The sequence below is a fragment of the Cololabis saira genome, chromosome 15 (assembly GCF_033807715.1).
Source record: "Cololabis saira isolate AMF1-May2022 chromosome 15, fColSai1.1, whole genome shotgun sequence".
Lineage (NCBI taxonomy): Eukaryota > Metazoa > Chordata > Actinopteri > Beloniformes > Belonidae > Cololabis > Cololabis saira.
The window spans coordinates 29878784-29893820 of NC_084601.1; the positions used below are offsets into that span (position 1 = coordinate 29878784).

General features: G+C 42.9%; 1 protein-coding gene across 1 annotated transcript in view; it reads left to right on the forward strand.

Moving 5' to 3' along the window:
* The first annotated feature begins 840 nt into the window (after positions 1 to 840).
* The window catches only part of eppk1 (epiplakin 1), a 32766-nt gene continuing 18569 nt past the window's right edge, over positions 841 to 15037 (forward strand). Inside the window, exons 1-2 of the mRNA XM_061741257.1 lie at positions 841 to 906; positions 12639 to 12759. The gene's annotated coding sequence lies outside the window, so the exon portion shown is untranslated. The remainder of the gene's footprint in view (positions 907 to 12638; positions 12760 to 15037) is intronic.

Below are 15037 nucleotides of genomic sequence, written 5' to 3' on the forward strand. Positions count from 1 at the left end.
ATGGGGAACATTTAGGGGGTTTGAACCTGGTCCTCCAGACCCAAACCCGCCAGCAGCTCTAAACCCATTGGTCCAGTTCTTCCTATACAGTCTAAGATGGAGCCCCACCTCTCGGCCCCGGCCCCCAGACCCGGGGAGGGACCATCAGGAGTTTCGCACCTCAGTGGTGGTGATCTGGTGTCTAGCTGTGAGGAGACGACCCGGTCCTTCGCCTCGGGACTCGCCTGTGATGAACATGTGGAGTTTCATCACGGCTCGTTTCCAGGCCGCCTTCGTCACTCCACTTTTTATTGGGCGATGACTGACGTAACATCTGCTTTCTGTCTGTTTCTTTCTGACTCTCTTTTTTTATTGATAAGGATCAGGTGAAGGTGCGTCTTTAACTTGTCTTTAAACCTGCTTAACCTGAGAGGAGAGACTCCCTCACGGAGACAAAGCTATCTTTGTTCAGAGGTGGGATGTTGTAATCTCACCACCGATAAGGGAGATAAGCTGTTCACTTTCGATTCATATGTGTATAAATATATAACCAACCTGTGGAACTGAAATCATTAGATGTCAACTGGAGCTGGAGTCCTGTTGGGACCCCCCCACCCCTGACCCACCGGTTTTTGGTTATTGTCTAGAGACACAATGGACCCAGGTTGAGGAAGTGTGCAGGAATTCTCGGCATCCTGAGCTCCGGCCAAAAACATCCTCAGCGGCTACTCCTTCACGGCCCGAGGAGGATGGGAGGACGGGAGGATGGGAGGTGGAGGGGGCGGGGCTTCGGCAGGGGGCGGGGCCGGCCCCGACCAGCTGTATATACAACCAGGGAAGGAGATCAACCCCTGGCCCGCCAGGCACACGGCTCGAGGACGGTGTGAGGAAGGATACCCTGCAGCGAGGGACCTCCAGGACGCCGGGGTAAGAACAAATCTCCTCCTCCTGCGATGATAAACGACCGCTGAGAGGTTTATGCTCAGTTTTAAGAGGCAGAAGCTTCTTCTCTGTGACTTACTCTGAACATTTGACCTGTAGTTGGACTTAGAAGGACTTAGAAGTGCTCATTGCACAGCCGGCCAACACCCTCAGGCTTGAGGAGAAAGCAAACATTCCTGGCTGATCACCTTTGACCGCACTTGTTAGCGTGAGGTTTTACACCGACGATGTCACCCTGGAGGTATTTTACAAGCCCGAACAGGGGAGACGTTGGTGCAGGAAGGACCCAGCCTCTGTTTAGTCAGAACAATGATGCCCCATGCCCTCGTTTGTCTCTGTCAGGAATGCTCTGGTGAGAGATGAGCTCACGGTGAGCGGGTGACGTCTCCCTGCGAGTCGCCCCGAGGTGACAGCAGCACCCAGCCAGGCGTTGAACCGACAGCAGTCTGACTGGTTCTCATTGGTTTCGCGTAAATCTGCAGTTAGAGACCATAAAACTTATCCTGACAGACGGCCATTGCTTACGACACATGTCAAAGCCATTACTTCACAGAGTTTTATGACTCTAACTGAATAAATCAAACATGGGAATACTGACTCGTCACTGATGGAAAACGCTGAGTCGGCTAAAAGCGACTATTTAATACTAATGTTTCTGTTTTGCTTTTGATTGAAATACATGAGATCAGAAGAAAGAAAGAAAGAAAGAAAGAAAGAAAGAAAGAAAGAAAGAAAGAAAGAAAGAAAGAAAGAAAGAAAGAAAGAAAGAAAGAAAGAAAGAAAGAAAGAAAGAAAGAAAGAAAGAAAGAAAGAAAGAAAGAAAGAAAGAAAGAAAGAAAGAAAGAAAGAATCTTATTTAAATAACCCGGGTTATATGCATAAATTGTGCAGCAGATGCAGAACAGACTGTATAAGAAGAACTGGACAAGCCCACTGTGACATCATCCACAGGTTTGATGTAGAGCTTTTATCAACTCTTATTTTTCTCCGACATCGCAGCTCTATGTTGCAAAGAGGCAGAACAAAAAAACTTGGAACCTGTGTGAGACACGCCCACCTTAGCTCAGTTGCGGTTAGGAGTTTTAGCTTAGCTTTGATGCTTTACATTCATTCTTATTCAATCGTTCCAAAAGTCCTCTTTTTTATTTTTATTTATTTTATTTTGTTTCACACAAATACAAGGATGAAGAAGAAGAAAAAAAAAACAGAAGAAAAAATTCACATGTTGCTGTTGAAATTCATGAAATGCATTTAGATTAGATTTAGATTAGATTCAACTTTATTGTCATTGCACATGTCAAAAGTACAGGGCAACGAAATGCAGTTAGCATCTAACCAGAACTGCTTATCCAGTGGAATAAACACAGTGTACAGCATATACACAAATATAGACATATACCGGTACATATATATAAATATGTATGTACACAGTGCAGTTTAATAAATAACTATTGCTACAAGGTGCAGGTCAGATATGAATGAAAGACAATATATATCACGAAAAGATTAGATGTGATTATATGATTTACACCAATGTGAATTACAGTATATACAGATAAGGTACATTGAATTCCCCGACTGTCTTGCTTTTGGCACCAGTCCCTAGTGGTCAGTGGAGGAACTGAAACCTTTCTGACTTCTGGAAGTTGGATGCTGCCGTTCTTCATGTTCTGTTGTCGTGTGGAAATGTCAATCTACGTCTGCTGCAAACCAATTTTTTTTAAACTTTAAAACCACGCACGAGTGTCTTTAAATACCACTTTGAGATAGAGGTACCATGGGGCTGACAGCTTAACTTTCTAGAGATATGCTGCCCCCGTGTGGCCAGATGTGGTGTTACTACATAGAGTGGCTTTAAAGGAGAATCATTATGCACTTTTTTCAAATTTTGACATGTTTTGGACAAAATCCCACAGAGTTAAAGTTCTGTAACATGTCTTTTCTGCACATCTGAACAATTACAATAACAAAGTTTTTGCTTACGGGGTTAAACCTCAAACGTAGATCAGAGCAAATACCTGAGTACTGAACCTGAACCCTGCAACCGAACACAGATGTTTGGCTGCCGGACCGACTCCTAGGCCTTATGAAGCAGCCAACCAACCGGGGGGTCGAGGCCTTGCAGACGTCGAGGCCTTGCAGCTCTTTCATTTTGAACACAAAGCCTCCTTTTATAATGTTCTTGCACAAACTACCGCAGCTCGTTCTCTCGGCTGGCTGAGGAACGTGAAAGTTACTCTTTCACTCCGTGTCGGTGATGCGTTTGCTTTTACGAGGTGATAAGAGACTCACGCCATAAATGTAAAGTGGATGTTGGACGGGTTTGAACAAATTTACAAAGTGGGAGAATCCAACGGCAGAAGCGCTAGGATGAGATAACGAAGGCGCGCCGAGCTGCTGTTGTTGGACAAACACCAACCTCACCTGTCCGCTGGAAACACCCACCTTTAATCTGCACTTCACACTTAGGCCTTCAGCGATGTCCAAATTAGGCAATAAATACCTTTCATTATGCAACATTTATGACTGGAGAGTAGTTAGAAACTACTAGGCGTTGCATCACTTCAGTTGTGTACAAAATGGGCTTTTATCCAGCACATTTTAAAAATCAACAAACCCGCATCAGCAATTAAAACATATCTGGTATGTCAAAACTTAAAAATAAAAGGGGTCTTTAAAATTATCTTTCCAAAGGCTTTTATTAAATGAGTCCAAAAAGAATATGCAAACTTTAAATGAACTGATTTGATTGTACAATAAATTGCAGAATCTGAGTTTAATAATAATAATAATAATAATAATAATAATAATAATTATAATTATAATTATAATGCACTTTACATTACTGAGAATCTTAAAATGCAACAGTTTGATAATTAAACAGAAATAATAAAATCAAGATAGGAGATAAAAGGGATAAAAAGTCAAAACGTGGCAGAAAAGAGAATAAAACTATTAAAAACAGCAACTAGGGGAAAAAAACAACAGCATTGTTTAGGGATAAAATGCTTTACTAAAAAGAGGTTTTTATGTTGTTTTTTTTTAAATATCAGAAAAAAAATAAAAAAATCAATAACAAGACGGCCAAACTTTGACGACAGCGACACAATAAAGTCTCTATGTGCAAAAAGTTTTTATCCCAAAATGTGACGTATCACGGCTTTCTGCGACCTGCTGCCTCAACCTCACAGATTTAGATTATTTACATAATGCTGCAGAAGGGCAGGATGTTTTTGTTCCATTTTCAGTATATTTGTCATTTTAGTTCATTATTATGGATTGAAATAAATTATAAAAACATATTAAACGTGAAAAAAAATCAATAAAATGTTTGCACTCACCAAAGAGGGAGTGTCCCCGAAACTCTATGGATCTGCATAGTAGTGATGTGCGGATCAATACTGAAATATCGATACTTCCGATACCAGATCTGTTTGCTCTAAAATCGATTCTCAAACTAAAAACATCAATACCTTTGATACTTCAGTCATTTATGGTAATGTATATCATTAACAGGAATACGGTGGAAAGGAACAAAACTATTTAGATTTTGTCTAAATGACACGCTGCTGGTTTAATTTTCATTTTTATAGTAGTTCTTATTTTTGTTTATCGTTCTTTAATGGTTTTATTATTTTACTGAGGATCTTTTTTAGTGATGGAAACTCCTTTTTCTGTTGTCGTCAAGCTGATCTAAAGAGTCTGACAACTTTTCCAACTAAACAATGTAAACAACACAAAAACAAAAACATTTCTTCTCATAAAAGCAGATAATTATTTGAGAAAGATCTCGTATCGTACATAGTTTGAACGCTGCAGTGTTTTACTGCATCTAGTTTTGTATATTTAAGATTATATCCAGAATTTAAGCGTCTTACTGAGTTAACGGCAGTTTAATACAAACTACAAAGACAATGTTTCCATGTGAACGGAACTTAAAACTGCTGTTTTGTCCAATAACAGTCAAATACCTGGACCGCCCACTTCATGTCAATCAAAGTTAGCTGAATTAGCCTATGCTAAACTGTGATTTACATTCATTCTGATGAAACCTGATGGATCCAGACCCTGGTGGTCAGTAGAGGAACTGCAGGTCTTCTTACTTTGGCGTTGGTCCAACCCGGTGGTTGCAGTGTTGGTTTGTGTGGCATTTTCTGGACAACACTGGCGTTTGAAGGCGTTCGGTCAACTAGATCAGTGGTCCTCAACCTTTTTTCAGTGATGTACCCCCTGTGAAATATTTTTTCAGCCAAGTACCCCCTAACCAGCGCAAAGCACTTTTGGTTGTAAAAAAAAAAGACCTAAAACAGAGCACTGTGCCACCAGTAACTGATTTATTAAACATAAAAATATTGCTGCTATGCTTCAACCACGACTCCATCGTTGGTCCAAGTGATTGACAGGTGAAGCCAGGTGGCATTTGACAGGTTAGGTGGAACCATCCTGGTGTGGGGGATACTCTGCGGTTTTAGGATAATAAGTTTTATAGCCTACTCCTGAAGATAAAATTAATTTAATGAATTTAGACTTATATTTTCCTCAATTATTTATGAAATATTTATTTTTAAAGGATTTTTGCATGGATGCTACTTTTTAAATATATGTATATTTTAAAATCTCACATACCCCCTGTAGTGCCTTCACGTCCCCCCAGGGGACGTGTACTAGATACCACTGAACTAGATATCCACTTGTGGCTTTTTCTGTACTAGCGTTTTGGTTTTTGCAGACTCTTTTAGATGGAACACTGGTGTCATTATTTAGCCGTCCGTTCAGGGGCGGGGCTTTAGGGGGGGCTGGAGGGGCAGTACTCCCCCGGCCCGGGGGCCAATGGGACCCACTTCCTGAGGCAGCAGGCCCCGCCCGCTTTTTTTTTTGTGGCACCACTTTGTTCATATTAGTTATAAAGCATTGTATAATATGGTGTGATTTTCACCCTCACAATTAACATTAAAACAAAAATTGCAAGTGAATCTCCAAATGTATTTTGGGTAAAATCATTCGTCATCAATAGCCGTCGGCGTCTATCAACGTCATCATCAATCACTTGTCAACAGAGCACAGTAATCCTACAGCCTAAACATGAGCGGGAGTTATAAACACAAAAGTGGAGTGAAAAAACTCAAAGAAAAAGAAAAAAGGGAGCAAGAAAAAGCCTAATTGCCAAAGTTAGACGCATATTTTGTTCACCTTAATCCTCTTCCTGTTATAGAGGGAATGCGCATGACGTCACAAATGCGACTTCACAGCGGGTTTCGCCCACTAAGTGGCAGAAAGACTGAGTGGCAGAAAGACTGAGTGGAGACGTAAACTTTCAGTTTGAGCAACTGGAAAACATCTAAAATGGGAAAAAGCTGTTGTGCGATCGACTGTATTCATAGATTTAGCAAGAAATCAGAGTTATCATTTTACAGACTGACGAAAAATAAGCTTAAGAGAGACAAATGGGTCGCTGCAATTGGCAGAAACAACTGGATTCCAGGCAACAAACGTGGATTTGCGCTTCCCATTTTGTATCGGGTAATGTTGGATTTTTGGGTAGCTAACGTTAAACGGTCAAATCATAAAGTTTGGTGTCCTCATTACTTTAATTTCACCAACAAATCCTGTCTTGAAGTAGGACCAAGCATCAAGACTTTTGTATGCCTTCAAGCTTTGCTTCGTGTATTTCCCCGGCGTAGACATTAAGTCCATATAAATATCAGGAAACTGGATTCGTCGCCAAATATTAATGTCCATGGACCACTGGTTCTTGGGGTAACTGTACGGGTCACTGTCAAGTCCAACTGCTTTTAATTTAAGCCCATAATTGGCTGTTTTCCCGTCTTTTCCACTAAATGCAGCTATTTTTGCTCATATTTTGCCACTCAGTGCGAGTAAGGGGACTTGGTCAAGTGGGGAAGTTACGTCAATGCATACCCTCTATAACAATCACAGACACCTACTGTCAGCTAGAAAATGTGAGTTTGTTCTCCAGGCTCCAGGGTGCAAAGGGCCCGGTCATAAGCCCCGCCCCCCGGCCCGGCTCTGATATGTTCCTCTACTGCGTCCATTATTTGTGAAACCGTTTCAAAGCCCCCTGCGAGTCCAACCTTTGAAGCCTATGAACATTCGGTCTTTGTTCTGGACTTCATCATCAGGGAACGTCCAAAGATCCGAGGCTGCTGCTGAAACTGAAAGGTTTGATACACAGAACAAAGCCCGTAGTACAGACGTTGTGTGCTTGTTGTTCAAGGCCAGTTTGTTAGCTGTCGAAATCACTCAAATCTCATTAATGACAATTACAATAAAGACTTTGAAGGGAACTTTACAATCAACTCTAGAATCTCAGTCGGAAACTTTGAAAGAGTCGTGTTGTGAAAAACTAGACACAAACGTTTGCCCTTCAGCGTTTCCCATACAGGGTGTTATCACACGTGGCTGCTGGCCAGAGCAAATAGAGTTCATTTCCTCTCCCGGCCCTAGCAAGCCTGCTCAAATGAAAAGTAGGAAATATTCATACTTGCAACATCCCTACCAGATCCAACCTGCTGGTGATATTTAGAGATCCCAGTAAAGGTTCTCCAATCCAGGGGGGAATACCAGGGTGGGAATACCGAGGGGGATACTAGGGAGGGGGGTACCAGGGGGGGAATTCCAGGGCGTTCCCACTGAGAGATATAATCCTCCAGAGTGTCCTGGGTTTGCCTCCTCCTGGTTGGACATTCCCCAAAACACCTCCCAATGGAGGAATCCAGGGGGCCTCTTCAGACGTCTGGTCCCTCCTCTTGACGTGGAGTAGGCCTGGGACGATAACAAATTTTGCTGGACGATATATTGTCCCACAAATTATTGACGATAAACGATATTATTGTCGACATTGTCGAGACCAAAATAAGCACTTATGTAATGTTAATATATCATAATAATGCAAGTACACCCTTTCAAATGTAATAATTAAACCTTTATTTGACATTGGAGAACTTTTAAATATGCAAAACAAATAAAACAAGCAAACGGGGGGTTCGAGCCTTCGTGCCCCCAAGTACAGACCGTCGGGACGCCCAGTCGCGACGCCCGGTCGCAACGTGCGGGACCCGCCCGGGGACCTCCGCACCCCTCGCAGAAACCGCCACCCCACCAAACAGCAGCTCTCACCCGCGGGGGTGAGAGGAAAAAGGGAGTGCCGTCTCCGCCGAGCCCCCCGCTTGCGCGGTGGGCGCGGCAGCCGGTGGACTCAGGTCTCCGTGCTGACCGCGTACCACTGCGCCTGCAAAGGCCGGCGGAGGCGGACACACGCTCCCATCCACTTGGGGGATCTTGGCGGCGGACGCGTGGGGTGACAGAGCTCTGGCTCGCTCCCTCGCCACGCCGGCGCTCCCGGCAATCACCCGAGCACTGAGCCGCGGGCTGGAGGGAGAGAGACGGCCGGCCTCCGGGCCGCCACCGCCCCTCTCCTCTTCACCCGCGCTCTCCTTTTTTTTTCGCCTACGACCTCAGATCAGACGAGACAACCTGCTGAATTTAAGCATATTACTAAGCGGAGGAAAAGAAACTGGGGTCCGCGCAGTCTGCCTGGGATTCAACTCGGGGGATTCAACCCGAGGCCCCGCCCCCCCCACAGATACAAAGAGTCTGAATGATTGACAAGATGGTTCACTCCGTTCATTTTTTTCCGCTAAGGAACAAACGTGCCCAGGTGCTAAGACCGATGCACAGAGTGAGCCCTCTTGTCATCCAGTGTGTTTGGAGGCCGGAGAAGAAGAAAACAAATATGCGTGCATATGGCCATTTATCGAGGCCGGAAAAATTATCGAGTCCATTTTCATTTATCGTGCGATTAATTGATTTATTGATTATCGTCCCAGGCCTAACGTGGAGGACCGGCGACTTTACTCACAGTCCCTCCAGATACTTATTTCCACCTTTTGTATCCGCAATCTTGTCTTTGGGTCACTGCCCATTCCCTCCACTCGAGGCAGCACCTCACTCCTGACCTGGAGACATGATAGCACCCTCTTCCCGACTGAGAACCATGGTTTCAGATTTGGAGGTGCTGATTTTCATCCCAGCCGCTTCATACTCGGCTGCAGAAAGAAAGCTGAAGGTCACGTCTCCATGAAGCCAACAGAATGTTGTTGTGCCACAAAGGCAGTGTTGTGCAAGTTCATACTTTTCATGAACTAGTTCAAAGTTCAGTTCTCATAGTTTAAAAATGAACAGTTCACTTTCATAGTTCACCATTTTCATTTTGAACTAGTTCAAATTCAGTTCATTTCAATATTTTTAAGTGAGAAGTACGAATGAAACGCCCCCCAATCCTAAAACTGTTGTAGTGGTCTTCAACCCTGGTCCTCAGGATCCCTGTCCTATATGTTTTAGATGTTTCCCTACTTCAGCACCTTGATAAAAATGACTGTCATTAACAGACTTGTGCAGACCTGGATGACAAGCTGATGATGACCATTAATTAGAATCAGGTATGATGATGCAAGGAAACATCTAAAACATGCAGGACAGGGGTCCAGAGGACCAGGGTTGGAGACCCCTGCTGTATACAATCATGTATTGTCCTAGTGGCTTTTTAATTAAACTTGTTCAATTCAACAGTCTACCTGTTGCTGGGAAATCAACCCCCTGAAGGTGCAGCAGGGGGACTGGGGTCATTAGGGACTGTTGGGTCTTCTTGGCCTTTCATGATGACTTTTTTTTGATTGTCAAGGACTTGCAGATATTTTCTCACACTGGACGGATGCTTTAACTCCACATGACGTTTCAAATTTAGTAGGCAGACGGACGAGGCAAACGTTGTTTTCTCAGCGCAGGTGGACATAATTTGCTTAGAAAGGTTAGATTTTTACCGTCGGACACTTTGGGAGACAATGTAAAATTCCCGCAAATAATCATAAGCGGAGGCATCATCTGACGCTGCGTCAGCAACGTCTCTCTTCACTGGTCATGTAAAGACCTCACCGGGCTCGGGCCGCCGTTGCCATGGAGCTGGTGCCGTTGTTATGCTAGTGTGTACTGCATTGTGGGTAATGCAGTGTGAAGTCGTCATCTCGTTGAGTATTTTAAATGTACGCGCTGCCCGCTGGTGAAATGAGTAGGATTATTCCATAATAATTGGACCCAAACACCGAAGCTGAAACTCACATAATCTGAACAGTTAAAATTCCAGTTTGTGATTTGCAGAATGAACAAGCAAATACGTTGCATTCAGTTCAACGTTCTCACAGAAATGAACGTATTCAGTTCAACGCATGAACGCGTTCATGCACAACACTGCACAAAGGGGGTGCTGGTTCAGTTATTAGAGAATTATTAATAATTGTCTTACGATCAGAGCTGGGGATCGATTCAAATGTAAAGAATCGAATTGATTCTGATTCTTAAGATTCAGAATCGATTATGAAGATTTGATTCAAACCGATTCAATTCGATTCCGATATCAGTTTGGGTTAGTGTTATTAAAACAGTTTTTTGAGCTGTTGCATGAATTATATGACTAAAGTTATGCAACATATTAATACTGGTATTATATTGAGATTCAACAGCAAGTATTGGCAGCTAATGATGCTGTAAGGACCAATCACCTCCCAGAATGCTGATAGAACTGCTTTCAGAAACATTGTGGAGCAGAATTATCAAACAGATCTAGGGCAGCAAACAGAGACGTATGAAATCGCTTTTATTTTTTCCATTTTCGGCCTTTTTCGGTTTTTAATTTTTGAGAATTTGGTTTTTAGCATTTGATGCAAATGTAACCCCAAGACAGTATATAAAGTAATGAAATATAGACAATTTATGCAATTATAACTGAAAACTTTAATGTTTTCATACATTTAAACATATTCAAAGGCAAAAACATGACACCAGTTATTCTCGTGTCCAACAAAACATTCCTTTTTTGGGCATAAACAAAAAAATACCAAAAGTTGTAATGTAATGATGAAAAAAAAAAAATAAGAAAATCGATCTTTAGACATGGGAATCGATTTTTAGGAATTAATATGAGAATCGATTTAGAATTAGGAAGTCGATTTTTTCAACACCGGCCTATTTACGACAGTTATTAATAATTAATAAAGAAGATAAGACTTGTGAAAACATGAGCAGGAGTTAGAAACACAAAAGTGGAGCGATAAAACGCAAATAAAAAGACAAAACTGAGCAAGAAAAAGCCAAATTGCCCAAGCTAGACGCACATTTTGTTCGCCTTAATCCTCCTCCTGTTGGAGATGAAGCTGACGTTAGCATCGTTTCATCCCCGGGCCCCCGGGTTAGTTCGCAGAGCACAAGGCTCGCCAAGTACCTTCAAGTAGTGGTGAGTAGGCCACAATACTTCAAATTGAATTTGAACTTGTATGCGAATTTATGGGCCGCCGTGCCATTTTACTACACTACTGTCATTAGTTGAAGTGGATGTCAGATGGTGATTTCAGAGTGATCTGGAGGCTATCCGTGGTGCTGAACTCCTACAAATGCGTTGAATTTGTGTCTAAAATGTATTCATTTTATTCGGCTATGTTTTTGTTGTTTTTGTGGTTTGTTGGACTTTGTTCTTGTGTAAAGTTACAGTACAGTATAAACCTGGTTATGTCTCAGCCAATCAGGGGGTTTGTTGTTAATATGTAGGGACCCGGATGTGTTGTCATTGGTCACAGTTGCTATGGACGTTGAAGTAAACAGTTAACAGCAAGTCACTCTCTATCTTGTTATTTTAAGAGAGTTAAGCTTAGAGTAATGTAACATGGTGTCAGAATGAAACTAAAAGCACCTGGAAAAGGGATGAGCGTCCAAAAGTGAAGTGGTCCGGACGAACGGGAGACGATGTTAGTGCTATTTAACTGGCTCCAGGCTGCAAAGGGCCCGGTCATATGCCCCGCCCCCCGGCCCGGCTCTGACATGTTCCGCTACTGCCGCCCAGCATTCCTTGGTGAACAGCTGGATGGTTACGCTCCACAGATTATCCTGGTGAAGAGCGGCTCTCTCTCTCCTGCTCTCCTCATCTCAGTGTGGATGAGGGGATGCAGCTGAGCCTCCTTCAGCTCCAGGTCGGTCCGAAGGCGTTCATGTCGTCGGGGGGGGGTGCAAGGGTCCCTCGTTTGGCTCATCTGGGGCTCAGAACGTTTGTGGGTCACTCATTGCAGCGCTGTAGACTGTGGTTGCCAGACGCTTCTTCAGTCACGATAATGGAAGAGGCCGGCCCATAGCTACTAGCTCCTCATGCTAAAATAGGAGCTGTGGCCTTCTTCAAAGCTTAAATAGAACTCCATGGGAGAGTGGACAAGTCCGACGTAGAAGAGATCTTGGGAGAAAGAGAGAGAGGAGAAGAGGGAGCCTACTCTTTATAACCGGGCCTGGGCTGCAATTAATAGGCAGCGGCCCCTCCTACATTTTGGAGTCTATGCCCAATGAGGAGGGTATACCTTAACATTGAAGGGCCGTAAATGCAAAGCCTGCTGGGGCTTTGAGCCATTATGGAGGTTCCTTTGTTTCAAACCATGTGCTCAGCTGTAAGAAATCGAGGCTTGCCTCAGAGTTGGGCCTCAGAATTGAAATGAAGTCTGTCCATGTTCAACACAGGACTGTGGCCCAACAATGTCATCATTTGAAAAAGCATGAGATTAATATCATAAAATGATAATAGTGTCAATATCCAATCATTCCTCTAAGGAATTGATAAATTGATGAAATCGAAACTGAGACCCGTTTTTAATGCCTTATCTCCACAGGAAGTTTCAAAGCCCACGCTGACCCTCAAGAAAGCCCAAGAACCTTTCGTCTTCACCCCGGATTTTGGATCAGCTGAGAGCGTCCAAGCATCTGCCTACGCACTTACAACAAAAGCAAAAGGTTTGGTTTATAGATAAAGAACATTACATATTGTATCGTAATTACCAGTCATTTTTATTTCACCAGTGAACCAGAGAAAAGGTTATAGTAAAGTTGGACATGATAGTCATATAATGTCCATGTCCTTGGGGGGGGGGGGGGGGGGGGGGGGTTTCTCAGCCAAAGCTAGTTCCACTGCAGGAACCAGGTCGAAACAGAGTTATTAGCGAGCCCTTGTTGTGAGGTTGTGCTTTTGAGATTACCCAGAACCTTCAGTATGGGACTTTTTCTGATTGGTGAAGTTCTCTCACAGTTTAATTTTCCGCCTTTATGTCTCAGCTATCTAAGGTTTCCTGTCCAGACTAACTCATAAGGTTATGTTTATTCTGCGCTCCAGGAATAGCTATTAGTGTTTATAAACAGGAGGTTTAGACTTGAGACCTTTGTGTGACTAAAATCAATTGGGCAGGTGCAACCATTTCATTAAAAAGAACCGGACATACCTCCTTGTGAAGACATAGGTTGCTCTGCATGGTGCAATATTGGCAGGAAGTGACTCTGCCCAAACTGTTTATCTAAAAATGGGCAGAACAAGCAGAAAGCTAAAGATTAATGCTATTTTAGCATGACTGGCTAGCTCGTGCTAACCTATGATATTAACCAACGACATGCTAACCTGACATTGAGTGCGTTTACATGGGAAGTTTATTTTCCTCTTTAATTCAGAATTAAAATTAAATCAGATTTAAAATGAGTAAAAATTACCATGTAAACACCTAATTCCGAATGAAAATGGCCATTCCGAATTCCAGTTAGTGGAGTAAGTGGCTGGTTTATTCCGATTTTAAATCCAAATAGAATAATTCCGCAATCATGTACACACTCATTCCGCTTTAAATTAATTCCGGTCTTTCTTTCTGCTCGTTCCCTTGCCCGTCTGTCGCCATGACGCTTATATTCCGCGCTGGGCTTGTTTTCGAAACAAAGTTTCAAGATGGCAGCACGCAGTAAACGGTGGTCAAGAGCAGAGACGATTTATTTAATAAATAGCTTGGAGGACTTGGAAATAATTAAATAAACAGATGGCAGGAAACATAAAAATTGCAGCTTTTCAAAGTTGTAGCAGCTAAGCGGCTAAGTTTGTTTTTCTTCCGGTAGACATAACTCCCTGTAGACGTAACTTCCGTCAAAGATACTCTATACAGAAGATAGCGCATTACCGTTACTGCCAATGGTATGAAATGGTATCCACTTCCTGTCTCCTAAGTGGGCGTGGTCGCCCACCCAGTACAAGATCATCGGATCAGTGTAATATTTTTTTTCCCTTCCAAAAAGACTTCAATAATAACGATAACAGTATTATTAAGCAAAGAAGCAAGTTTTATTTTAGTTTTAAACTTAATTTTATCCGATGGGAAAGCGACTTTGGCAGTTCTGCAGTGACCGCCGACTCTAAGCAGAGCTATGAGAGCCAAATCTCGCGAGAGTGTGTTGCTCAGACAGAGACAGGTCTCAAACAAAGTTCATTTTCTCCTAATCTGTCGGTCTGAAAATTGCCATTTTGGTGTCAGAATGTTCAGAAGGTATGTGGCTTTTGTAAAATGGGTCCCATATTTACTTAGGTTACTATGGGGTGAAGGAATTGGTAATAATCTGTGCTCACGTTCACTTTTGCCATAGGACTCAATAGACTCATGACCTGCTTCCTGTCTCCTAAAGGGGCGGGGCAGTGGGGAAACCCACGTGACACAGATACAGGAAACACAACCGTAGTGGGCTGTCTCGTTTATAGAACGTCTCTGCTTCCGGTCCGCCCCCCTATCCAATCAGAACCTTCCCAACCCCCAGACCTTAAACGGAATTGGATAAAGCCGATCAAACGTGTTTTCCATGTAAACCTCAATTCGGAATTACTATTTCCATGTAAACTCGAAGGAAAATAGTTTAATTCGGAATTATTTAATTCGGAATAATTAATTCTGAATTAAAAAAACATCATGTAACTGTGGCAAATGTTACTTTAGCATGACTGGCTAGCTCGTGCTAACCTATGATACTACCCAATGACATGCTAATATTCACTCAAATCTGGGTGACTTGTAGGACACTGCATTGGCTGATCAGTCTGCTGTGGCCCACGGGTCACGTGAGACCAAGCACTGGGTATTGCCCAGGGCCAGTCCTAGGATTTTGGTGGTCCTAAACAGAATTTTGTTTGCTAACACTAAGTGCTAGCACCAAATCACACTCACCCTGCTTACGGCCGAATTAACACACAGATGGACAATAAATAATCAAT